Genomic DNA, 26,874 nt, shown 5'->3' with positions numbered 1-26,874 from the left:
ATAGTGACCGAAGTGGAGAACGAAATTGCGAGTCCAATATGGATCTACGAACAATCAAAAGAATTGAGGAAATGATTAATAATTGTTTGGTAGAGGACAGACACTTGTACACGCATGCCTTAAAACTAACTTAGAACTAACCAAACCAAACTAAGGTACCCACAACCAATACCAAGCAAACTAAGGTACAAGGAAAAATAGGAGGGACACGAGACGCGGACGCCCGATCGCGAGATCCATATCGACCGACGGATCGTCGAAGAATGAGCTTCACCCCTCGTATACCTGTGTCGAGGGTCGCGGCTCGCGCGTGCCTCTCGAAGTAGAGAAGGGAAAGGGCGAACAACAACCACATGACGGTCGATTCGACGACACGTTGGAACCATCGAGAAAATAATTCGTGAAACAAAATCATATTCTCCACCATTGTTTAAATAATAAGTATTGTTAATAATTAATTTAACTATTATCAGAAATTAATATTTAGTTGGTGCATTCAATAGATATTAAAATATTGACTTTCTCACGAATGATGTCTCGAATGAATACTTGTTCTGAACCCAAATTGTTATTAATGTTTAGTCAAACATGTACCACAAATGTTTAATTATGTATCCACTTAATTGCTGCTTCCTTGAACAATTCGAATAGTGAAAATTCTATTTTTCACAATTTCAATGTTTGCATACGAAAAGTTGAAGGATTCCTTTTGCAAATAGAAGAAGGATATCCAGTTCGTTTGGCTTCTCGCCAGATTCGTTTTCAGGCTGTGAAAAACCATGCTTAACGTTGAGAGTTCCGGATAAAACTTTTTAATATGTTTATAATGAAACATGTGCATATTATATATGTAAAGAGGAATGTATTAAATCGAATATATATTTCCAGGAGTTCCAGGAACACAACTGTTCCTGAGGTTTCCATTGTTCTCTGGCCAGACGTTTCCGTGAATTGCGCTAATTATAATCATGAATTAATATCAAAGTCGTGAATTTAATTAATTAAAGTATATTTCAGCTGTAATATTGATGTAATATAACCAGATTTAATGAGCTGCGAGGTAACGATCTGATACTTTTTTTTTATCCCCACTGGCATCTGTCCATAATAAACGTCTGTCCAGATAACTTTTCACAAAGTTATCTATTATTTGCCTAACACTTTTTAAAACGTACAGTATCAGTGACTATTTCAGAATTAATTGGAGTGGAAGTACGTGCTCCAAAAGATTGGGCTTATAGTATATGAAAATAACATTATTTGTCGAGTACATAAATATTTGTATTTACATTTTTTACTTCGTGAGTCACGTTTTTGTCATTAGAATGCATGTTTCAATAAATTCTTTTCACTATAGAAACAATGCCACAATTTAAACGATTCTACAATTACTATAGAACATTCAAATCACGTTTTGCAATAGTTTCTCATTAGTGCAAGAGTGTCGAAGTTTCGCTTGCTGCAATGGCCACCCAAACTGCTCGCGCTTTCTTCGACTCGTGGTAGTTTGATATCGAAGGGGTGAAACGAAGAAAGGAACATTACCAGCGAACACGGAACGATATTCCTCCCAGAATAGATCGAGATTGCTATTTCCTTGGCCTCGTTTTACAGCAATTCGTCTATCATTGAAAATAGAACGCACACTTCCTCCAAATAAAACATCTTGCATGTGATTAGCTCCCTAGCAGGCATAAATTACGTGATTCTAATGTAAAAGCAGTAGTTCACAAATGTATCTTTTTGTTGGAACATATTATAAACTATAACATGCTTAAAAAGTAATTTTCTGAAGAATAACTTTACATTCCAGAAGTCTAAGAAAAATTGTAACATCAAAAGAGTTCAATCGATACAATCAAATCGACCTTATTTTTACAACCTCATTATTTAATTATACCCCTATATTACTTCGGAACCGTTTCCAAGTACATGAACTTATTTCGTAATTTAAATTCAAACTCTTTAGTATGAATTTTTGCTAGTAAAGCCTACTCTGCAATATTATAAGTTTATTTATTTGTAAAATAATTTGCCAGAGTGTCGAAACGTAAAAATATAATATTGCCTTTTACTTTTCAAAACACCTTGGACACGGCATAGACGGGTGGAAAATGCGAAAATAAAGTAACTTTCCATTCGTGGATAGCTTCCCCCCACCCACCCCCCGGTAAGTCTCGTTAATTAAGCCATGGAGAGGTTACAATGACATATCGGAGATATCCACCGTTTGAACTTTGATGAGAACGATGTCTGTATAGGGGTGGTTAATGCGGTGACACGCACTGGGACACCCCAGGAGGGAGTGGCCCAACCCGGCCATTCTGGTCATTGCTCAGTCGATAATTACTTACCCCCGGCTTAATGTGGGGAGCTCATCAAACTGCCTGTGAAATATCGTTTTCACGCGCACATATGCGCTTGGATCAACGACATAACATCGGGACACGTATTACGGACACCGCCCGCCCGTCCGCCCCCCGACCCACTCCGCTCAAAATTTATCATGTTTGACCACAAATGGTGCGCGCCGTCGATGAAAGTTTACGATCCACCATATCCGAAGGATGAACGTTTCATGAAGATTTTATCTGTGAAATTTGCAAGTTAAACACTTCACCGTGGATAAACTCGGGGAACGTGTTCGTTAGAATGACCAGTCGTGCTACGGCACTGGATAAATTTGATTTCGAATTGAAATAAGCAGAAATTGTTTGGAAAACAAACATGGGAAGAAAAGGGCTTTCCAAAGTGTTTTCCTTTTTTTAATTTTGTGATTTTAATCAAATCTAAGTGGTAGGGGGTATATTGGATTTGTTTGATTGCAAATGAAGGTACATATAATTATAATTGAACGCAAAAATAGGCTGTGTTTTGTTATTAGAAAACCAAAATTTTCAAGTTCCTATTGGAAAACACGTTCGATTCAATTTATTTAATATGAATTAACAAAGTGTTCATTGTTTCAGATCCGAGAGCAAAATGGTTTTGCAGCATCATCCTTCATATGAGTACGTACACTTACAATTTTTATTGTTAGATCTATTGTTTATACGAAAAGCAAATCCTCGTATGTAATAAAATTTACGGAACTCAATTGATTATACAAATTTTGAACGTACACAATTTATTTTTTAATATATTATGATGATTTATAAGGCTTTGTAAGCCCCCCTTTTTTTAGAGTAAAAAATTATTACCTTCAATAATTATTACTGTGTATAATAAATGAAATTTCGAATATTTGATTTGCTGTCAAAATCGAGAGTGCTTGTTTAGCCAGAAAGGTAATCATAACATTTAAAAGAGTAAACTTTTTTCAACTGAAATCTTTTTTATAACTTTTCAAAAATATCATCTTAAAGTAGTAAATGTTTTAAAAATTTCTATCCAGAGATTTACATTTAAAAAATTCCTGAAACATTATTATTTTATTATAACCAGGTGCCCTCGCCCCTAAGTGTCAGAACCGTGTCTAAATCTCAATCCGAAATAGTCCGGAGAAATTAAGAAGCAATTTGTACCGAGATTGAAACATAGAAACGCGGAGGGGGCGAACGATTCGAATAAAAGGCCAACGACCGTTACACGTTCACAATAAAAAATCAGCAAACCATCGGGTTAAAGAAAGAATAGAAAGGGACTCGCGGGCACAGCGGAGCGGAAGCCACGAAAAGATGAGAAAGGAAAAGAAATAAGTACCGGCAACAGAATTTTATTTACGGGGCACGATTCGTAGATAGGGTGGGCCTGGGGGATCCGTTTCCTTCTTTCCACGCGGAGAACGAGGGGCGGAGGGGACGAGGGTTTCAAGCTTTTTCAATTACAGACACAAAGTTACCTTGCAGATTGATATCGGCCGAACCAGTCTGGCTTTAAAACTAGCCCCGGAAATAATTAAGGATTCGCGAAATTAAAAGTCTGTCCTTAACAACGTCGGCATAATTGCACCGATTCTCTTATGCCTCCCACAGAGGCTAGCCAACTCACTCGAATATTTTTCTCCCGCCCACTCCTTTACCACGGGCATTAAAACTCGATGAAAAGGATCCTCTGTCCACGAACCACTCTCGCGGCAGCTTATACCCTTAATTAATAACCCAATTGCATCCGGAACGATACATAGCCTATTGGTTGCTCTTCCTGCTTTCTTCGAGGAGGGCTTCCCAACTGCCAGACGATCGAGTCTCTCGGCGTCTACGGGGTTTCGCGTAAATTCAAAACCCTCTCCAGAGTTTTGCTGGCCTGTCGGGGTTTTAACGGTTCTGTTTTCAGTAATCGAGTAAACAGTAAACTGGACAATTTGTTGAATTTTCATTGAGGGCGCAAATAATTCTTTTAAAGTGGAGCATCATGTATTAAGAGGATTATACAATATCGTTGGTGATAGCTTGACGAAGCTGATTGAATTTTACTAAACTAAATAAAATTAGACAAAACTATACGCAACTACAATAAAAAAAAAAAAAACAGGACAGAATTAAGCAAACGTCGCTAAACTAATCCAAATCACGTGAAACTAAAGTATACTAAGCAAAACAGAATATGACTCACGCTATCTAACACACACACCAGCCATTTTTTAATGTATATCTATGTATCATGTATGTATGTTACTGTAGTAACATTTTTCAAAACAATTATCGTTCCAAGGCAATGCTTCCTTTGTCGAGATTTTCAGAGTTACTCAAGCGATGGAAAGCTTGACGAAAAAGAAGCTTACGTTAGTAATCTTCAAAAGCGACCCAATTTTGAGGAAATCACGAGATCAAAGGAGAGATTATGGGGAACACAAAATGGATCAAGTTGATTGATAAGAACAATAAACATGCTGCTCGAAATTAAGAATTTTTTTACAAAATCATAGCTTGAGCAGAAAGAATTCTTTCATAGAATGTACTTTCACATAGAGTGAATTGTATTTAAGTGTAAACTTAAGTGTTCATTACAGACTAATTAGAGAATTAAGAATATTCGAATTAAAAAAAGTCTTGTTGAATTTATTTAGAAAAAAATAAATGAATTTTCTCGATAATCTTTGTACTGGCGCCATTTATGTATCTAAGAAGAAAGTTGCGTATTAGTCGACATAGTGGATTAATAAATAAACGCTACGGAGCTGCGACTACTACAGTAGAAGCTTTTCTCTGTCGTAAAATGAGTTTCGATGTCTTCCTTATTGATCAGCCGCGATTTCTATTCAGGGATCTTTTATTCTCTCTGAGGAACGTAGAGGTCGTTCGCGTGATCGCTGGAAGTCGACAAAGTTTTATTGGTCGTAGTATCGCACGTGATGGGAATGAGAATCCTTGCACTTCGATCATGTTCCTGGATTTTTTACATTCACGCAAAATGTAACTATAGCACTTTTCTCTAAGCAATGAAGAATAATTGGACGCGTTAAAACGAGTAACAATGCAAAATTTACGATACCTACATCTGTAACTAACTATTAGAGAAATTGAAAGAAACCTCACAAGTAAATAATCATTTTCTGTACTAGAAGTGAATGTAAAATAATTGCAATTATTAAAATTCAAATACATAAGTGAACTCGATACTTTAATAACATTTATTGAATAACAACATAACTCACGACACGCAAACGATATCAACCAGAAGAATGCACCATATCAATATTTGCATGAACCTATGTCAACATAATTTTATAAAAAAACGGAAATCTTTTTCGATTCAATATTTCGTCAAAATTTATTGCGACTCTCAGCCAGCCTGGAAATTCAATCAAAGTTTCCCTCAAACTGTGCGTGAATTTTCCCCACGACGAAAAAATGAAATATCGACGCTTGTTGTTTCCTTTTTCGCGTGACTCCCGTTGCATAGTGCATTATCTACCGTGATGCATGGCGAGCGAGGGTGCGGCGTCACGTCGACTCAGTAAGGACATAATTTCAATTAGCAAACACGATTACCGGGCTATTACAAACGAGCCGTTTGGTCGTCCAGTGGTTTCGGCGAGGCCTGACTGGTCGAATAGACCAGTCTGCGTCTTCCTAGTGCGTACTGTTGGTTGCATTATGCACTTAGAGTTGCCACTTTCTTCGTGTACTCTGCGAACGGCCCCTGCAGCGGCGTACTTTGTCCTGGCATACCGTGAAAATTCAATATCATCGGTATCTGCGTTGACAAAAGCTTGTTGCTGGTCCTTTGCCTCAAACGATACTCATAAACAAGCCCTGTTACAGGAAGGGTAACGGTGGATGGGAGGGGGGACGTTTCGTTCTCCTACGACTGGAAGCTGCCGATTTTAGTATTTTTCTACTAGGGGACGGACAAACTTTTATCTATACTCGTTCGATACCACCCTGTGTATCGTTTTGTATTTTATCCGAAAAATTGAACACCGTGTAAAAGGAAATCGATAACCAACGGAGTGAAAATAAGAGCAAAACGATGTGAAACTGTTCCTTGAGCAGAATCTAGAGCTTTTTGGAGTCTGACATGGGAGAACTTTGGGCGACGACGTGTCACGGAATGTTTGTGTTTGTTCTATTAAGGGGCACATCAGAAGAAGAATAAATTTGCAGTGACTGTATACCGTACAGGAATGAATAAGTAATAACAGTGATTATGTTTATAAAGTGGAGAAATATTTTAGGTACTTATGTATTGTACACATTTTTTTATGGTGGAATGGCAGCATATTTTACAAATTCTTAGATGTGAAATATTGCTAAAGTTGTGAAATAAATATAACATAATCCATATTCCAAGTGTATGTTTGTAATATATATTCAAGTATATATAAATATATACACGTATAGGCTTATTCATATACATATTTATAATGAACAATTCATTTGGTAATATCAAAACTATTATTCAATTTAGTCAAACTTCTTCAATAGACATAGAGGGTACGAATATTTATGGGACTGGCTGTATTTACATAAACATTTTAACATATTTACCAAATGTGTAGTCTGTAGATTATCCTTTTAAATAATTACCAAAATCGCGAAACGATAGGAACATTAAAAAAAACTATTCGCTATAATCTCATATCTATTTCAAAGTGTACCACATAGAATCACCTCTTGATCTGTGACAAATTTTGGAGTAAGGTCTCCTCTTTTGTAACAGAAGTTCGAAACGACGAGAAAATGCAAGAGATGTACTATAGCCGATGCTTATTTGAACTCCGAGGGTCATCCTCGTGCTTCCCGTAAGAATACAGCGGATATTGCGTAAGCAGCTTGATCTGTCGACCTCTTGAAATCGAAGAAGATTGTAACTCTAAGGGTAGCTGTTGCCTTCGAGACGTGCCTTACTCGCGACTCGCTTTATTACATCGCCTTCCTCTTATTCCTGGATTCGCTCGACGTAGCGACACTTCCCGTTTCTCACCTCCACCCATCGATGTCCTTTACTCTCTTTTCCTACGTCTTGCCATCTTCGATATCTTGTGTTTCAAATCGATAGACACCTTTATGCAGTTTCGCGACCCCGGCGTAACCTGGACCGTCATTCTCGTTTGGATCCAATGAAGGTTTATGGAATCACTGTTCCTCCATTTGAAATATCATCGAGTTGTTTCGTATTTTATTCTGGTATCAATGTTAATCGCAGGACTCAGGGACATTTTTGTATTTTTAGTTTAGACAATGCGTCTGAGGGTGAGATCAATTATAAACATTTATTTTTTTAGATAATGCAATTCTTATCACCATTGTTGTAAATCATACTAATACTTTAAATGGCACTGCTTATAAGTGAAGCAGCGAAATGTTTCAACTAATTATCGTCACTTCAGCTAGCTCCATGTAGGCCTGATTAATTCATTATAGATATTCAGTATTACTCTATTTCTTCAACTATTTTATTAATTTTTTCATTAATATTTCTTTAACTGTGTGAGTGCAACATGTACACCTACTGATATTTAGCGACTATGTTTAACAACTAGGATTATCATACTTGCTTAACACATTTCGCATAGAATCTTAAAGTCTTCACACAACCAGGTTTAAATTAAGTCAAAATACAAAACAATTATAAACTTACTTCTCACGTCAAGAGCTCATGCACTTTATGCATACATAATTCACCATAACAAACACGTACATAAAATACGTGGTTCCTTTGATTAAACATTGATTCGACTGTTAGTACCTTGCTGTGAATAATTGCGTCTTTCTTTGACGTCTAACATTTCTTTTCCCTCCTCCTTATTTTTCACATTACGCGTCAAATTGGATCGATGCTTTTATGCAGTTTGCGTCGTTCAGTAAGTTGACGTTATTCGTAGCCTTTTTAGACCTCGCTTTCGTTTTACCTGCCCTGGGTTATTTCCTGCTTCGCGTGTCCAGTGACAAAGAACATAGGATGTCTTGTATCTACGTTTTATTTCTGAGGAATTTTTCCTTCGACAGCTGCAAAACGAAACAAACTGCGAGCAATACAGTTCGGTCGGGGATTCTTTTTCCCTGTGTGTTGTATTACAAATCCGTGGCTCCTCCTTTCGCAACTGCATGGAAATAAGATTGTCGAGCATGTCGAAATTTGTTACTGTTGCTGATTTTGTTTCTAATATATTGTTGACAATCGTCTAAATTGGTTTAATAATTGCATCACTAGGAGAGCAATACGAGGAATAAATGATATAGAATACCGAATGTTTGAGAATACATTAAAAATGTAAAATGAAATTATCAAATCATTTAATTCGGGGCTATGCTATCAGAGAAATGAATTTTGAAAATTTGATTGATACGAGAGCAATTATGTACGATTTAATTCACGAGCTTATTCATTTCCCATTATTTCTAGTTGGAAGTGATGGAGTCGTATTTTACGCGTGCGAATAAATTTTACATGTGTATATATTTATAATAACAAATTTATTTGAAATCATCCATCCTGTTATTTAATTCCGACCAATTCTTCAACAGACTGATTGGAATCTCAAGTACCATGAAGTACAGTAAAGTCAAGTACAGTAAATTACGTACTTGATAAATTACATTACTTAACGCGACACGATTTCTGTTTGCTCATTCCGCAACGAAATGGCTCCGGGAGCAAACGGTCAAAAACATGTCGTTCCTATTGAAACAACCCTTTACAAACTGCCTTAGGCCGATCGCACACGGGCGCAACCGATCAGCTTTAAACCACTCTGAAACTGCAGCAACATGTAGCTGCATGCGACCGTGAATCTAGGTAAAATAAAGACAGTCGAGTAGGTAAAACAAAGAGCGCAATCGGTTTGCAACACAAATTTCAAATCGGTTGCGCCATGTGCGATCGGCCTTAGAAAACACTATTCCATTCGTTCCCGATCGCATTGGAAAATTTCGGAAAAGGAAGAGCTCGTCCCTCTCCCACCGTACCGCCACGTTTTCCGGGGCGGCACGTGTCTAATCCGCGGGGTAAAATCCGCGCGACGCCAATCCTCTTGGCCTTATAATCGCGTTTCGACGGATCAAGTTAAGTCACCGCAAAAATTCCGCCTGAGCGTTGCTCGGCAGACAACCGCGTTTAAACATGGACGGATCGTCGAAGTCCGATGCCAACTTCCGCCTACCGATTGGGTGCGGGCAACCCAGCTGTCCGCTCGGGCATAATTAATTACAATACCCCGGCCGCGAGACGCGAGTGGCGGGCGCGAATACGCGTTTAATGAACACGAAATGGAATTTGTTGCGACTGGCAAGCATCCGCTGTGAATGCTGGTTAGAAATAGGTATAGATGCGTGGGCGATGGGGACGGGGAGAGCGTTTGCGGGGATTGCTGAGAGCGCGAGCCGCGTTTTGGTGAAAGGAGAGACCTATGGGGGTGGCTTTAGCCGCGGGGATGGCCCGGTGAAAAGCGAGGTGTCGCATATTAATCATGGTATTAACACTCGAACCGAGCAAAAGCCTAAACCGCCGTGTGCCCAACGGTGGTGAAAAGCGTCGCGCAACCGCCTCCTTGACATCCTCCGTGCCACGTATACTTGTATTTCCGTCGGCCCTGGAACGGATACAGGACCGAGTGAGGGGGAGGATTGTGCGTGGAGGCATACAGGCCGGGACTGTAAACTGAAACGGCGCGAAAATTAATTGCCAGAAACGCTTCACCCACTCTTGCCGACCTACCCTTCACCCTTAATTACTAACCATCCTTCGCTCACCTCCCGAAACCCCTATCGCTTTTCCCGCCGCGGCTGCTAACCGATCGTCGAGAAGAGAGGGGAAAAAATGTAACGCTACGAAGCGAAAGATAACATAAAACGGTACAACGATCAGATATCACGGTCTGCTTAATTTCCGGCGCATCGAGTGAGAAGCAGCGCCGCCAGCGATCGTCGACGTGCCGGCAAAATTACGAGCGAATTTTCGACTCCCTGATAAATAGCGCCAATTGGTTCGCGCTGAGAATTTTCGTACCCTGGAATCATCGAATGTTTTCTGTTCGATGAAGATTGGAGGGAATTTTAAGGGTAGTATTTGATTTACCGGGAGAATTCTTAACACGCGACCGCTGACGTAAATTCGCGTCATTTCAAATTCTATTTCTGGTTATGAAAAGATTATGAAAATCTTTTTATTCGAAACACCACATATTTACAACATTGATATTACAAAGGATATTTTGTAATTTTTGTTTTGTATTATGTACAGTCATAACTTTTTTATGTTTATAATAACTTTCCTGAATAATAAAGATTAACAACATTAAACGACAAAATTTATTTTCTCATTGAATAATAAATAATTTATTTCAGAGGCCACTTTGACCGCATTTCTCAACTTTCTTTTTTATGGTGTTAATCGATTTGTGCAATGAGCGGCTCATTTCTTACACTCCCCCCAAACAGTTCCAATTTAATTACCAAAAATTGACGACTTCGCTCCATCCTGCTGTACAAGCTTACAACGGATAGCGCCGCTGTGGAAGAGGAATTCCAGCGATCCGGTGTGCCTTCATAGTTACTTAATAACAATTATTAACGGAAGGTAATCCTTAGATCGGGCGTCGCGGTATAAAGAAAGTCGAGGCACACAGCGCCGGGAGTTAGTTAGGCGTTACGAGGATTTACGAGAGGTCCTATTTCACGCACCTAACCAGCTGCGGGGACTGGGCTGGTGGGGTCAGCAGCTACCAGGGCGAAGCAGGAGTTGCGCTGGGGTTGCAGGGGTCCCGTGGTAGGGGCACGCGTATACCAGGGGCAATAGTTTTCAGCTACCAGTAGTCATTTGTAACGCGAAGCTGGCGAGGTTGGCTTTATTGCTACCATAAAGATCTCGGCTTCCTCGGTCGACCGCGGTCTCTTCGTTGCATCGTCCTATCCGTGAGCTGTCGTAGTTAGCGGAGTGTAGGGTGTTGTTGCGTCGACGCAATTTATGCAAATTAGCACCACGATGATACAATTTCTTCTCTCTTCTTTCCAATTGCTCCCACGGACTCGCTGATATTCAGTTGTGTTTTTATTATCTTCGTTTCTGTAGCTTCGATTGACAAAATGCGTTGTTTCCTTATTTAGATAAAAATTGGAATTGCTGACTTTTGGCTGGGACTTGTTTTAAAATATGACACGATGTATAAATAGTTGTCGAAGTTTATTCGTTGGTGACGAATAGTAATCGCTGGAAACGTAATGAATGTCAACGTATACATTATGTATATGTATATTGAATTTTATATACATTCAATTTCAAAATCATTCAGATATTTGTCCTGTTAATGAAATTTATATTTTATTCTATTTATTATTACTTTTATACAGTGTAAAATATATGTATGATTCCACTAAGAGCAGAAGACATCAATGATTTTAAAATCCAATAAAAGAATGGCAGAAACAAATTATTCTCTCCCGTTACATGTGCCCTAAGAAGTTAGTAACATTGGAAAATTTGTATATAATTGTACATGTATATAAATAATTGAAAGGGTACTAAACTGTTCAAACTATAAATAATTGAAGATACTGAAAAGTACATAGCCATCTACTAAAGTAGCCTTTACAAAATGAAAATGAAATCACTTGGGAAATCATGATTAAAAACTAAGGAAAACGTATTTGAATTTACCAAAACTATTCTTGAATTAAACAATGTTTCGGCCATTAACCAAAATCTTTCTTGTTAAATTGAAAAAAATCTAAAGATAAAAATGTGACATAATAATAATCAGTTTCGTTAAATTTTACTTTAGTCATTTCAGTCTGCTGGAAAAAACAAATTCCTCCTATTTATAAAGTTAAATCACTTTTTGCTTAAATCAGAAAATAATTGTTGTAGCTTCGTTAAATATCTTAAAATTGTGTTTGCAAGTAGAATAAAGAAATGGATTCGTTAACGTTAAAATTTGTACATAATTGTCACTAAACTTCATAGCGAGCATAGCGTGTCTCAAGAGCGCAAAGCGTAATCCTTTGAATGCTGAGTTCGGTCATCGGTCAATGCATTGCCTGTGGATACCCCTATTCGCGTTCGTTGAATACGCTTGACAAACAGAACTATCAGATTTCCATTCATACCGAATGCCGTGCTTTCAAATTCTAGCACCGAACGGGTTGAATGATGTCGAAACGCCAAGTGACTATTGACAAGCTGTGCTTTGATATAGCATATATATTCTTCACCAAAACTAATACCGAGCCTTTTCGTTAGGCTGTGCTTTTGAAAGTTATACAACGTCGAAGAATTATTTCTATCCCTTTAAATATTTGAATGAAAAATAAAATAGTGTCGATTACTCGTAGGTACCTATTTAGAATCGTTAAATTATTAAATATAACTCCGGTCGTTCAATTGAAACGATCCTAATTGGAAGATTTCAGACTCCGAACAAAAATTGAAAGGTTTGAAATTGAATATCCTGGATTCATTTTGACCTCTGTAATAATTTTAAATGATTTAAAAACAAGAAGTTTCCAGTTTTATAGTTCATAAAAAAACTATTCAAAATTGAACTAACACAAAATATCCGCCATCATGTTTCTCTTCCGTATTCCCCATTGCAAAGCTAAAACAGTTGAAAGGCACTTCATCAGTGGCAATGATACTTCCAAGAATCACGAAACAAGGGAAAAACAAATTTTTCGATAAATAATGAATATAATTACATTTTCTTTCCTTTTTCCGTAGCATTTCTGCCAAAGAATTCACTTGCACGCTAACATGTGGCAATATCAATTCGCGTAACGCAAAGAAACGAATTTCGATAATATTTGTATATGCATATAAGCCGCCATTACGATTCATTGGCTGCTGATGAAATTCTGTTTGGCTTTCCATCAACAGCCTGAGGGATTTGGTTCATACACGGCATCACGATGGATGCAAACGCAGTAGTTATCAATTTACGATATTGCGACGAAGTACTTAGGCATAGAGCTCATAGTTCACTTTGCGTAATCCGCTTACGGAGTTACTATCGACATCTGACGAGATATCGGCTATAATCTTGAGATACGTAGTTTCTCCGTCCTTGTAATTGCAAATCCTGTTAATTGGGGGAACCGAGCTGTCATGGGTTACGTTTAGTTTTGAATCGATGGATCGTTGACAATTTTCGGTTCGTTTGGATAATGATAGTTACGCTTGTATCGACTAAATCGTCGATTGATCTAGGATCTCTAGGATTTATAGAATAACTTTAATTCATCGTCACGTTACCCATACGTAGTAAGACTTTTCATTGTTCTTCAAACATTAATATACATGTGTTATAAATTTCAAGTGTCTCAAGCTTTTATATTCTTTTTATTATGTAATAAATCTGAATCTTACTCGAAGAAAGGCGTTGATAAGTGTCAATGAATTTCCAAACGCCACAAATACTGAATCTATCTTGTTATTCCGACCTCGCGACGAAGATTATTAACAAAGTTAAATTGATCGAAGTTTACAACTCTGGTCGCCTACGCCATTACAAGCCAAATTCTGTTTATTTTTTGTGCGAGGACTCGGCTTCCGGATAATAAGCATGGAGAACGTAATTTCCAGTCCGTATTATTCCCGAAATTTGTATCGAACGATTTTTAGCGTCAAAAGCGTCGCGGCTGTCGAGGGTAATTAATATTTCAACGACGACAAAACGAATCGTATTTATGTCCATACGAGAATAATTTAAGTAATATTGTCCACTTGTCATGATCGATCGTGTGCAATGAAATGAAAAATCTGTGGGTGCGTGTACGTCATTAATACTCCATGGTACGAAATTATTCGTTAACGTACATTTAAATCGTGAACGAATCGAGCTATGTGCTCGCATGCGGCAGAAATTGATCAGAGAAACGTTAAAGTCGTAGTTTCGTAATTCGCCTGTGAAATATAATCATACTAAGTACGTGTATTTATTTAATAAATTTGTCTCGTTCGACTGATAAAATTGAATATCATTAAAATACGTTGTACAGGAAACATTTACTCGTTCGTTTGTTTTAACGTCGATTGTTCGATGACTGTTGTATATGAATATTAATTTTATTAATTATTAACTGTTAATCCAATTCGTTTCATACATCGTGTTTGTGTTACAAATTTTCTGTTGAACATTCGAGTAATCCTTTTAATATCGTTCTTTTTCCATTTGATTTTTGAATAAGTTTGACCAAATGAATTTACATAGTAACGAGTAATTATTATCATTGTCAGATACTCTTAACCAATTGTTTATTTATAAAAATGAAGGCGACTTTGAAGTGTTGTAACTCGGGGTGGAATCGTCCGAGTTGATTCTAACAAAATGCAAATTGAAAGACCGAATCTTTACTATCTGATTAATAGTTATTACCATTGTTAGGTACTTTTAAACAATTGTTAATAAATCGACACGTTATATGATTAAGACATGTTTAATTTTCGAATAAACTGAACATTTGATTTTTTTATTTGAATTACTACAATTTTCCAAGACATGTTTTCTAGCATGATGCTATTGATATAATGTACATTCTAGTGTCTCAAAACACTTAACAAAAGACAGAAAACAATTGTTTGCACGCGTAAGTGATTTTAAGTAGATTAAAAATGTTAGAATGTCTCCAGTAACAATTTGTTTCGCTCTCCACATGCTGGCACTATAACGTACGGGAGTTCCTCAAACTTTGCTCCAGGCTTTTTGCACGGAAATGGAGACAATTTGCGAGCTTATGTCGCCACATTCAACCTTCGCCCAAGTTCGCAACCTCTTCTAGTTCTACAACCTGTTGCCTTCGCGGAGGCAGGAAATCTTTGTTATAAGTAGAGCTTGCGAATTTGCGGCGAACTTCAGCGACCGCCACCATTCAAGGCTTAATTAACGCTAATTAATTAGCGCCATTAAATTCGTTTAATACCAAGGTATTGTTTTGTGATTATATTGGGACAATTGTGTGTAGTCGGAGAATGAAAAATTTTGATTTACAATGCGGAATTTATTTATTAATCTCTTCAAGGAACGAAAATAAATATTTTTCATTGAAAATGAAAAGCCTGAATATCGATAATTTCTTTACTGTGTAAATACGACAGAATTTTCAAACAGCGAAGTTTGTGTTACAGTTTTGTTTTATGCATTTTACTGTAATGTTATCTAAATTATTAAGATAAAAAATTACACGTTAGGATGCACTTTATACATTCCATATACATATACATAGTATTCTAACGTATGAATCCAATTACTCCATTTGACTAGAGTTTAAAGAAAAATTAGCCTCTCAAATGACAAGAGCCACATATAATGAAACTATTACTATACTTCAGTAGAATATCTGCGGTATAATTTTATTATATTTCAGAAATTTGAAACACCCTAATAACTGTTTTACCAAGCAAGCCAAGTGTGGCATTTCCCTCGGATTATCATTGATTAACAAATACTGTTATGCAACCACGTTCACGCATCTATTATTTAACGAATTAGGGGTGCTACTGATTAGTCGAGTGTGACAGTTTGACAAAACGAACGAATGATCACTCGAGGATAAAGGGGGACCGTATCAATCAGATCGGAAAATTACTTTCCGAAGCTAGGGCAAATTTACGAGCGCGTAGCATCAGGGTAAACAAAGTGATCAAGGATGAAGTAACTGAAGTAGAGCAGCGGCGACAATAATTTTCAGCAAAAAAGAGACTTATGAGGGTAGACGCAGGTGACGCCCGCGGTAGACGGCATTTTTGACAGTGCTATCATTTGTCAGGGGCGCGGAAAAGTAGTCGGCCAGCACGGGCGTGTTCCGACCTACGGCTGAGAAACGACGAATCGCGCGAAGGCGGTGCGAAATGGCGGAACATTTTTTAGCAGACAATGCTGAATCGCGTATAAATATGTAATACCAATTTCCTAGTTGACTGTGCGCGCTACCATTTTTACCCCTTTCCCTCGAAGAACCGTCGCGAGCATTACCATTTGTCAAATCTCGTTGAATTAAGTCTTGCGCTTTTCTTCTCGGGGAACGCGTGACCAACTACACCCAGCGACCTGGTCGAAATGCTTGATTCGGATGAACAAAAATTGACTTGCAGATGATGGATTAAATATTACTTATGTTATACAGGGATGAAATAATTTTGTCTGGGTTTTCTTAAATCTGACTGTGAAATTATATTATTATTCTCCCAAAATATAAGTGGATATGGACAATATTTAACAGTAGTGAATCTTGTGATGCTTGAGATATGTAATTATGAATATTTAATTATAATTTCAGTGATGATTTTGTTTTTTAATAAGACACAAGTGATATTTCGATACGTATATATGAATTAAATTTTCATTATATTTTACGAAAATTAGGTACAGTTCTCTGGCATTAATCTTACAGTCAAGTTTTATGGCAATCTTGCAGAGTCGTCACAATTACTAAATTCACAATTTTAAACCATAGGTAGATAGAATATTGATAAAATATACACTACCATATGCGGTGTTATCTCGACGTCCTCCTCCTTTGTTAACGATAAACCCATTTTAATGAAACGTCCACAGACCCAACGCTTACATATTACTCCTTCCATGTTTCTAATCGTGAAACGTGCTATTATAATTTTCATGCGAAGCTGATATGCCAATAGTAATCAATTTTAAAATTACTTGGACGAACTGTAGTCAATAATTCCAATCATTCTTTCGCGTATTCTCGACTGCCGCATAATTTGATTATAACTAATCAGATTATAAACTGTTACATTGCACGAAAAATTGAAAATTTTAAAAATGCAAATATTATAAAGCATCTAAATATTATTTCCAGAGTATTTGTCGAATGCTTATAAGATCTTCCTCGAGGCGAGCAGTACCAAGTAAGGGTGGGGACGACTTCGTCTCAACCTAGCAGACATCACAAATAATTTCGATTATTATTAAAAATTGATATTCCACGCAAATAACGCGACTGCAATCAAGAAGATTGCATGCACCGTGTCCAACGACGAATTTCCTAAATTGGTTGCCCATTTTCACCTACAAGCGAATTCCAGTCTGGCGTTTATAATTTGAGAAGGGCCTGCTTTAATTACCACCCTACGGTGTTTACACGAGCCGCAATATTTGACGCGGCAAGATAGAATCTACGTTGACGTGGACCACGTATCCTGAGAGAAATATATCAAGATAGAATGACTCGAACGGCAATCAATACTTCCACTCTGCTGTACAATTTATCGCGAGTAACCAGACACACTATACCCACTTCTACCCCTGGCAAAAGGTATTCGATCAAATGAGTCGACACACCACCGACGCAAAAGTTATGTACGTATCCGAGATAGGAAACCTGATAATGAAAAATATAGAGTAGAGGAGTTAATTTTATTTCAGCAAAGTATTAATGAAATAATAAGAACGTTGCAAAAATTGAGAGAAAATTAAAAAGAAGAATAAGAATCCAAAAAATAAGGTATAATTAATTTTTAATAGGATCTGAACCTCGAGCACATAGTGTTCCATTCTATGGACGCGTTCGTTCGACTCTAATTCATTTTTTTTTTCAAAATCTACTGAGACAACTACCTCATTTTATTTATAACAAACCTTGTTTTCAGTTCTAAGCTGTTCACGCACCCAGAAGAAAAATAAAGTCAGTACATTATTTGCGCCATAAAACATCACTCACGTCAACGTGTAATATGCTCTTGTCAAGATGTTTGCATAATTTGCTTGAAAAAACATCTCATTTCAAGATTGATTTATGCTCTGTTAATTCTCTGAGTCTACGGGTACAAATAATCTAGTAAATCATTGAAAACGGTGACTCAGAGATGACTATAGTTCTCTGTTTACCGTCTATATATTTGCAGTTTGACGAAAAAACGCGTACAGTTTACTAATCAGGAAAATACGTTTGTCCTTCTCAAGTTTTAGATTTGCTTCACGAACGCTATTATTAACAATGCAGATCACCTTCAGCGATGGGAAAGAATAAGAGAGGGAACCAAGCTTGTAAACAAAATACGACGGAATTTCTCATTTTCAAGGGATGGTATTGTTTGTTTCTGGCGATCACGAGGAAGAGGCATACTTAATAACTAATATATTCGTCTGGCAAGCAATGTGTCTGTATCGCTTTGCTTTCTCCTGTGTCGACGATGAGGAAGTTGTAGACTTCTCTTATATTTTATCAGTTACGTATTCTACTCTTCGATATAAATATAAATTGATGAAAATAATATCAATCATAAAATAATACATAAATACATAAAATCCACTGTCTATTCATCATTTTTGAAAATAGTTTACATATGCACATGTGTGTCTATTGGCCTCTGACCTGATTTATACCTAATAGAATATATCTGATTCATTTCATTTTAAATTGAAGTACACATGACTATAATTAAATGTGAAAGGTGATCTAATCGTCGGTCATCTAATTGTAAGTGTACACCACGATTACGCTGATAGGCGTATTTTCTTATAAAAAGATAAAATCGAGGACGTTTCAAAGGAAATAATTTTGTTCCTTGAATAATATTTATACGAGACATTTGTTTCAGAAAAGATCAAGAAGTAGCCGCGATGAAAATTCTTTAAATGTATTCCGAGAGACCGCTGAAAACCGGGTTCACGTTGATGCAACGTATTTTTTCCCTCGTTGAGAAATTACAAGCCCTCGAGGGCTTAATTCTTGCATCATAAAGGGCTTCGCGAAGCAAAAACGGTGCAATTATGTATGCACGATAAAATCGAATAATTGCGATGCTCAGTTGACGAAGCAGACGTTACGCGGTAAAAAAAACTCACCGCTTTCGCGTTTGATAAAACTGATATCATAAAATTAAGCCGTATTTGAAATTAAACACGACCAAACGGGACACAATCGAAACGACGATATTCTATCTCGTCGAATTCTGTACTGCAAATTGGTTTCCATTGCGTGTGTAAAATTCTCCGTGTCAGACTTACCAGCAATACAGCTCGACTTCATGTTTTATACCATTCTCTGTATGCATTTTCTATTTGCAAGCCGTAATAAATATATTATTCTTTTATATTATGTTTTAAGATAGTTCGGTCTAAACGTTTCACTGAATATTGTTAAAGTATTTATCCTACCACTTCAATTTCGTCGAAAACTTCCTTGTCTTTTGCATCCAGTAATCTTTTGGTGTTCTGCAGTGACCGGTTGTATGCAACCCTCGTCTTCCTCGAGTCGTGTGCTTATGCTTATGGTCTTGCCCAGATTCTCCAATGTATACCTTTCCGAAGGAGTAGAGTATCTTGCAAACTCTCGATGAGGACACCGCTACAGATATTCTGCTTCCTTAGAATTCCGCTTCTACATAACTACTATTAACAGGTTGCCACCCACGTTACAATTCGTCGTCTTATTCAAGTATAATTCTGTCTGGGAAACTGTGCGTAAATACTCTGAATGTACAGAAAAAGATAATTTCGATGAAAACTTGCCATTTATCGTGAATTTAAAATTCTCCTTGGGTCTGTGTGACCCTAATATAATTAATACTCTCATTTGGGTAGTTTTTATTAATATTTATCCTCTGTACAAGGTGTCTCTAAAGTTTGGACATATAAGAAGTGTTAGTTGCCATAATTATTTTACCTCCATATATTAATATATTACGGTACAATAGTATATTGATTATGATAATAAAAACTATAGGATTTTTCTTGTTTACATTAAAATTTGATAGAATACATATTCTTCAAGGTGTTTTTACATTTCCTATAGTATCATAAATACATTATTAGAAAAGAGTCATAAAAGTTAGATGCCAAATAGACTCATTTTTTAGCTTTTGCTTTGAAAAACAGCGAAATGACATTTCTTTTCCTTCATGTCCCTCATATCATTATTTTATTCAATATAATTAAATTAAATCTCAAGCAACAAAAATATAAAAAGAACAAAATTTGTCCACTTACGAGACTAAGATTTTCCTACTTTCGACATCAAATGGTAGAGATGGTGACAGGGTGAAACCATATATGGGAAACCATAGAATCGAATTCCGGTTAATCGAGATCCTTCTGTGCATACAAGAGCACGGGGACAGGCGCGTAACGTTCGCCCGTGTGCCGCACAGAAATAGAGCTAGTAGGAAAGAAGATCACCAAATGCATATTCATAGTTGGCCAAACGGACGACCATCTCCGCATATTCCAGCGGACAGGGTTTCGTGGCCGGTACGTAACTCACGGAGGGAGGTTCGTACGCTCTCACACGAGATCAGGCACGTGCTAGCGCGCACACACGAGGGGGCGCGGCTCGTTTCAGCTCGAAAGCTGACAGAGAGCCGTGATCGATTGGCTCATCAAACACCTTGCCATATTGTTGACCGAATCCCTTCCGTGGGTGCTGGGAACGCCGCAGGAAAGGAGAGACTCTCTGTTTTTATTACATGGTTTAACCTGACGGCGATTCCGCGAACCGGAGACTGATGACGTTTTCGTACACGCCAGTGAAAAGATAACAGAAACTTCCAACGGAACGATCATCTTCCTAACCGAAAAATCATTTAGGGACGAATTTATTGTGAAATTGATGGTACTCTTAGCTGTTAGATGAAAATTGTCCACTCAGAATGTCATTTGCTGATGGTAGATTTGGTTAAAATGTAAATTTTGTAGAACATTAACGGTTTCTATGAATTTGACATAGCTTTAAAAACTATATAAGTGGATCATGATTGTTTATAGAAGTGTTTTTAATCTAGTTGGTAAACTTAATGTCTTAAAATAATTGTGGAATTATATGAAGACAGTTTGCCATAATCATCAATGTTATACATAGTTCGTACAAACATACAATTATTTATAAAAGTGTGTTTAAATTGTTTTATTTTTAACCGTCTTTGAAAAGGAGGAAGTTACTCGATTCGATATGTATAATTTTTTGTTTACATCTATTTTTAAACTATATTGTTTCTAAGCTTTGGCATTTAAAACATGATGAGACCATGATTGTGCAAACAACATATAATATTGATATCGTGGTAAATGTCTCTTGACGATTACTTGAAGAAATGAAACTTAAGATACTCAATACGCCGTACTTAAACATTGTTCAGTCCAGTTACCCATAGGAATATTTGAAATTTACGTTTATGCACAACTGACTTTACAAAACTTCCATCTTTCTCAATTTAAAGCTAATTAAAGCTGCGTTCGTTAAAGCAACTTGCTTCGCATAACACTGGACACTTTGTACAATAACCGTTGTAACAAAGAGGAACCGTTAACGAAAGAGAAAAAAATTGTCTTTAACCAATTTTCAAAGAACGTTTTGCTTGTCATTTACAGGGAACAGACTTCACTTTTACTGATCAAAGAGTTTTCATTATGCTTCTCAACAAATTCAGCGTTTTCATGCGATATTCCTTGTCGAGTGAATACAAAGTGTTTTTCTTTCTTTTTTTCAATTATTTAGTTCACTGCATTCTTCGCAATATAGTTCACAGGAAAATACGAAATCCACGGGATACTGGTAGAATATAATGCTACATTTAAAGCACTTACTCTAACGCTTTCCCAGCAGTCAGCAGAGTACCATACAATATTTCAATAAATTCCGCCGACGAAGTTAAACAGCGTTGGCTATGTCAAAGCGACTAATTCACGCGCACGAATCAATATTCCGTGCATTCGCTAAACGCTGCTTTTACAATTTCACCCTACAAAATATCACCTCGCCCGCTTTTTCAATTCCTTTGTGCTGCGAAAAAGAAGCGAGAAATCGTACGATCGAATTTCGAACTATAACACTGGCGGGTGTTTCGTAAAATGTGTGTGTTTATTAATAAGTTATCGATCGTAGTTTATAAATTAACAATTCCTCTCCTGTGTGAATTCTTTCATATGTTCTACCATTTGCAAATAAAGAAGTTGAACGTAATTTTAATTGCTCGTGCATTGTGGTTGTGGAAATTCTTTCTTCTCGAAAATATCCACGAAAAATTAGACAATTTTTAATTACACAACTGAGTACTATAGAATTAATTTTAGATCCAGTAATTCAGTAAAATTGTTTAAAAGATCTCCAGCAACCAGACTATCAACAAATAATTAATTTATTTGACCCTAAAATAAAAGACCGCCCCTTAAAAGCGAGTGTCCCCGGGCACGCGGGGGTGGCAAATGAAAGGAAAACAATATAAAAATTGGCAATTCCGAAATCTGGCCAAATCTAGCGTAGAATATTGCCGAGGGGGGTTATCTCGTGCGGGGAGTCACGCGTTGCCACATAAGTATGCATGAAGTTAGCTCGGGGTCGTCTGAAATATTAAGCAGCCAGACTCTTCGCCGACCGAGAACTGAAAACTGTTTACCTTGGAGAACGAGACGGCAGCAGGCAGGATAGCGCCCACGTTAAAATCCCGGCCGACTAGCTGCTCCCGTTTGATAAATAATGCGGCTCGCATTTTGCGCGGGAAAACTTTCGGATTGCACGAACCGGGAGCGAGAGAAAGAGAGGAAAGCAGCGTGATACCGGCCTGGAGGCGCGAGCAATTCAATTCGAGCGTCCTTGAAGCGAATTTTCATTCAAAAGTTCACCAGGGCTTTTAATGAAAAGAAAGACACCGGGACGAACTGTCCTCCTGCCTGGCTCTCGCTGTGTTAGTGATAATCCTCTTCGAGAATCGATGAGGGTGTTGTTTACATTCGAGATGAACTCTCGATCGACCGTGTTAAATAATTGCGTATTTATTGAAAGTGCTGCAATTGTATTGAGTATTTTATGTGGCAACTGAAGCAATAGGTAACATATTGGATTATAGATATTCATTTTATTGCTGATAATTAATTATTTATATAGTTTTCTTAGCTGAATCGATTAACGTGAAATATGACAGAAATCAAAATCTGTGATATGCACTGAGTTACCAACTGTTCATTCATTCATATGTACATATTATATATATATATATATGTACATGTCATAACTAGACTGCGGATCTTATAGGAAATTTGAATGTACAAAATGCAAACAATATGCAAGAATATAAAAAAGATTGAAAGTAAAGTTCATGTTATAATATTTGGAGAATAAAATAAATTTCTATTTAGGTTCAATTGATGTAGTCATAACAATTCTTCTGGTAGGTATAGTGTATTCTTTCATTTTTGTCGCCTTTAGATTAATTTAATATAACTTATAAACTAATAAATTTTGTAGTAGCCACCTGCCAGCAAAATAAATCTACCAAGTTGGAATATAACCATTAGAATAAATATTCCATTAAAAATAAAAAATACACGAGGCTTATATAACATACTATTAAAATAACTCTTTGATTTAGAATTATTTTGAGACCTAACAAATATTACAACTAAATTTACCGAATCAATGTTATACAAAAGAATGTATCCCTAAAATTATTTCATTAACTAGCTCAGCTATGAGTTTTATTAAATTGACCACCAAAAGTTTTATCTAGTTTAATTCACCCCAATATTCTCTGAATTTATTTAATAACCTGTTTTTCTATGAACTGATTTACGGTTTCATTATTTGCAGTCAAAGATAACATATTAATATGGTCAGCATAAAATCATAATTTTTGCTTAAAGAAGAGTATCTTTTCGCTAGAGTTCAGGACAAATATTTAATGAAAATAGTTCGCCTCTTAAACTTCAGTGATTTTCCGGCTTCGCGGTGTTCGTTGTTTCGTTTCTTCACCAGAGTTGCCGGTAAATCAAGGGAAACGTCTCGTTGGTGTGAGAGTAACGTTCAATTTCCATGAATAGGCGCTGGAAGACGCGAGGATCTCTCCTTTTTTAGCACGAAATTAAAAGCTGCTAGGCGCCGTCTCCTTCCAGGACTAGAATTCCCAAGAGCAAAGTTTCTCAACAAAGCCTGGATTCCTTTCCTCGCTCTTCGCTTCTTAAAACGTGTCGCTGACATAATATACGACGATCTAAATCTCCGTCGGGATTGAGACATCCCTGGTCTTCTCATCGGCATTTGAGGAATCTGACGATTGAAATAAAAGTGTCTGTTTCTAGCAGACTCTAACAAACCTGAGTGATTAGCTTCTTAATCTCGTAATTTACAGCGAAGTAAATTCAGTCAGCTGAACTCGTCAATTAACGTTTCCCTTTTAATTGAACTCGTACCTGCCTTTTGTAGGGAACGAACTCTTTACAATTACATTATTTCTAGGAAACGTTTGTACTCTGAGTTGATCAGGATTTTATCTTTGATATTCTTCAATAATGAACATACTTATCTAATATTACATTTTGATGATCGAATCACTTACTTCTATCATTTTTTAAACGCGTACCGAGACGATCTAGAGGAATTATTTGTTATCCTGCAAATGAAAACAAAATCATGTAATTTATCAAAACATTTTATACATTTCTAATATGTCATATTTTAATGGCTAGTCTGTAATGCAAAGTCCCCAATTCTATTATCTAATCCCTCATATTCTAACGGACTGTAACGTATTTCAAATTGAGAGGACTAAATTCAGCTTAAGTGATCATTTTTTGACTAATTTAAGTAAAATAACCTGGAAAAAAACACACGTAACATTGTACTATATAATGACTGAACGAAAATTTGTGATTTCAGTTAGTTGCTAATGATCTCTGTTATTAAAACGATTTTAAATAAACGCGTAAAATAAAAAATACTATGGTCGATGTATACATAAGATGAAACATGTTTTAAACTAACCCAAATTCAGGCATAAAGATGAAAAAATATATATATACATGTCGAATTGAGTAACCTCCTCCTTTTCGAAGTCGGTTAAAAAATGTTAACCCATATCTGCCCAGTCGCACTAGAACTTTTAAAGATCGTCGACCCAACTCGCCCAAGAGTCGCCACGAACCATAAACGATCCGGCGCCGATTCGAAACTCCGCGGAGGTATTATGTCCCACCGTGAAAAGGCAAATTCATCTTTCATCAGCGCCGGTGGCAGATCTCCCGCGCGAGGCGTCGAAGTTGAGCGTGTAAATAGGGAAAAGTTTCAGGTCTAATTGAAGACGACGAATTCGAGAGTAATCTTTTAAAGGTCCTGGACACACGAGTCACCGGCTCGAGTCGCTCGAGACCTCGCCTCGGTAGGCTGCCGAAGACAGAAGAAAGGAAGAGGAGGCTGGGTCGGGTCTCGCTCTGCAGGAATCTGCATAACAAAACGCGCAATTAATAAAGTTCCGCGGTGCGGAGGGCGCCGACAAAGGAGCATTTCGTCCTTTCACCGCGCTCCTGCAACCATCCGAGGCTTTCCCACCTCCTGTCCCTTCGCGCCTAGCCGAATCGCGAATCGTCGGGGGTGAAAGTAGGTTGGCGGGGTCGGAAGGGGTTGCGGGAAAGCCGCGTCCCCTCCCCCGCCAAAAGCACGAGCAGCTTCGGGCTAAATAAGTCAGGCTTTGTAAAGAATCCTCGGTGAAACTTGGCAATTTTTGCCACGCTCCTGTGAAACTGCTGGCCGCGTGTATTTAATATTTCAGCGGAATTTTTCCCGCTTTCTTTTCGTCACACCCCGGATTCCCGGTGATACGGAGACTTCTGACGGGGACGATAGAGTGAATCTTTGTTAGGGAAGAAACGTTGTTTTTGTTTTATTACGGATTGGGTAACCTGGTGTTGACGTTTCAAGCACTACCTATGTATAAGAAAAACTCAGGAGGAAACGTTTTTGAGTCTTTCTAGATGAGAACTGCGTGTTATAAGTGTCTGAATCATCTTTTACCTTGCCCTCGGAAGCTTGTACCAATTGTTACCATTTTAAATAATAATAACAAAAATAATAACAGAATAAACAGGTTATAGACTTTTAACCGTTTCAGAGATGAATTTGAAATGAATATTTTCTTTTTGATTTAATTGGATATACACAAACCAGAGAAATTTGTATCTGTAAATATTTTTTAGCATACAAATATGCTGTCTAACTTTAAATAATTTTTATATAAATACAAACGTACACATATGTGTCAATTTCTCTCAAAAGATTAAACCAATATTGGTGTACAAGCCAAAAGATCAAAAATAGTGATGCATACATATAGTATCGAAATGGTTGCAAATTATTCCTAATGGAAAGTAATATTCTCAATTTATGTGATAATCCAAGTATAACACAAATTTTCTTTCTTGTTTCAGGTAAGTCGCGAATCCACGCCAACTTTCCACGAAATGGTCTCATTACAGGTATTTATCAAAATAGATCATAGTTAATGAAAAAATATTAAATTATTTTAAATTGAGGTACTTGGAACGTTATGCACTAAGATTTGACAAATGTTAAATCATCTTTTATAGCATGGAACAAATATGAAATTAATAAATAAACGGAACGGTGAATATTGTGTGTTGGTCCAACAAAAACATAATCACGGAATAAACATTTATCTATACACAAAAGAAGCAATAACAGCCTTAGTCAATGACGTAGAACAACAAGAGTTAATGGCCAATTTGAACGTGTCAACTAACACAGCAAGTAATGC

General features: G+C 37.1%; 1 long non-coding RNA gene across 1 annotated transcript in view; it reads left to right on the top strand.

Annotated features, from left to right (window-relative positions):
* LOC128886196 (uncharacterized) overlaps positions 1 to 26,569 on the top strand; it is a 70,207-nt gene extending 43,638 nt beyond the window's left edge. The window contains exons 2-3 of the long non-coding RNA XR_008459779.1: positions 2,970 to 3,011; positions 26,528 to 26,569. This is a non-coding gene — a long non-coding RNA (uncharacterized LOC128886196). The remainder of the gene's footprint in view (positions 1 to 2,969; positions 3,012 to 26,527) is intronic.
* The last annotated feature ends 305 nt before the right edge of the window (positions 26,570 to 26,874 follow it).

This window comes from Hylaeus anthracinus, unplaced genomic scaffold, assembly GCF_026225885.1.
Source record: "Hylaeus anthracinus isolate JK02 unplaced genomic scaffold, UHH_iyHylAnth1.0_haploid 11982, whole genome shotgun sequence".
In the NCBI taxonomy this organism is placed as follows: domain Eukaryota; kingdom Metazoa; phylum Arthropoda; class Insecta; order Hymenoptera; family Colletidae; genus Hylaeus; species Hylaeus anthracinus.
Note: the sequence above shows the minus strand (reverse complement) of the source record. Positions and strands in the feature narration are given on the sequence as shown.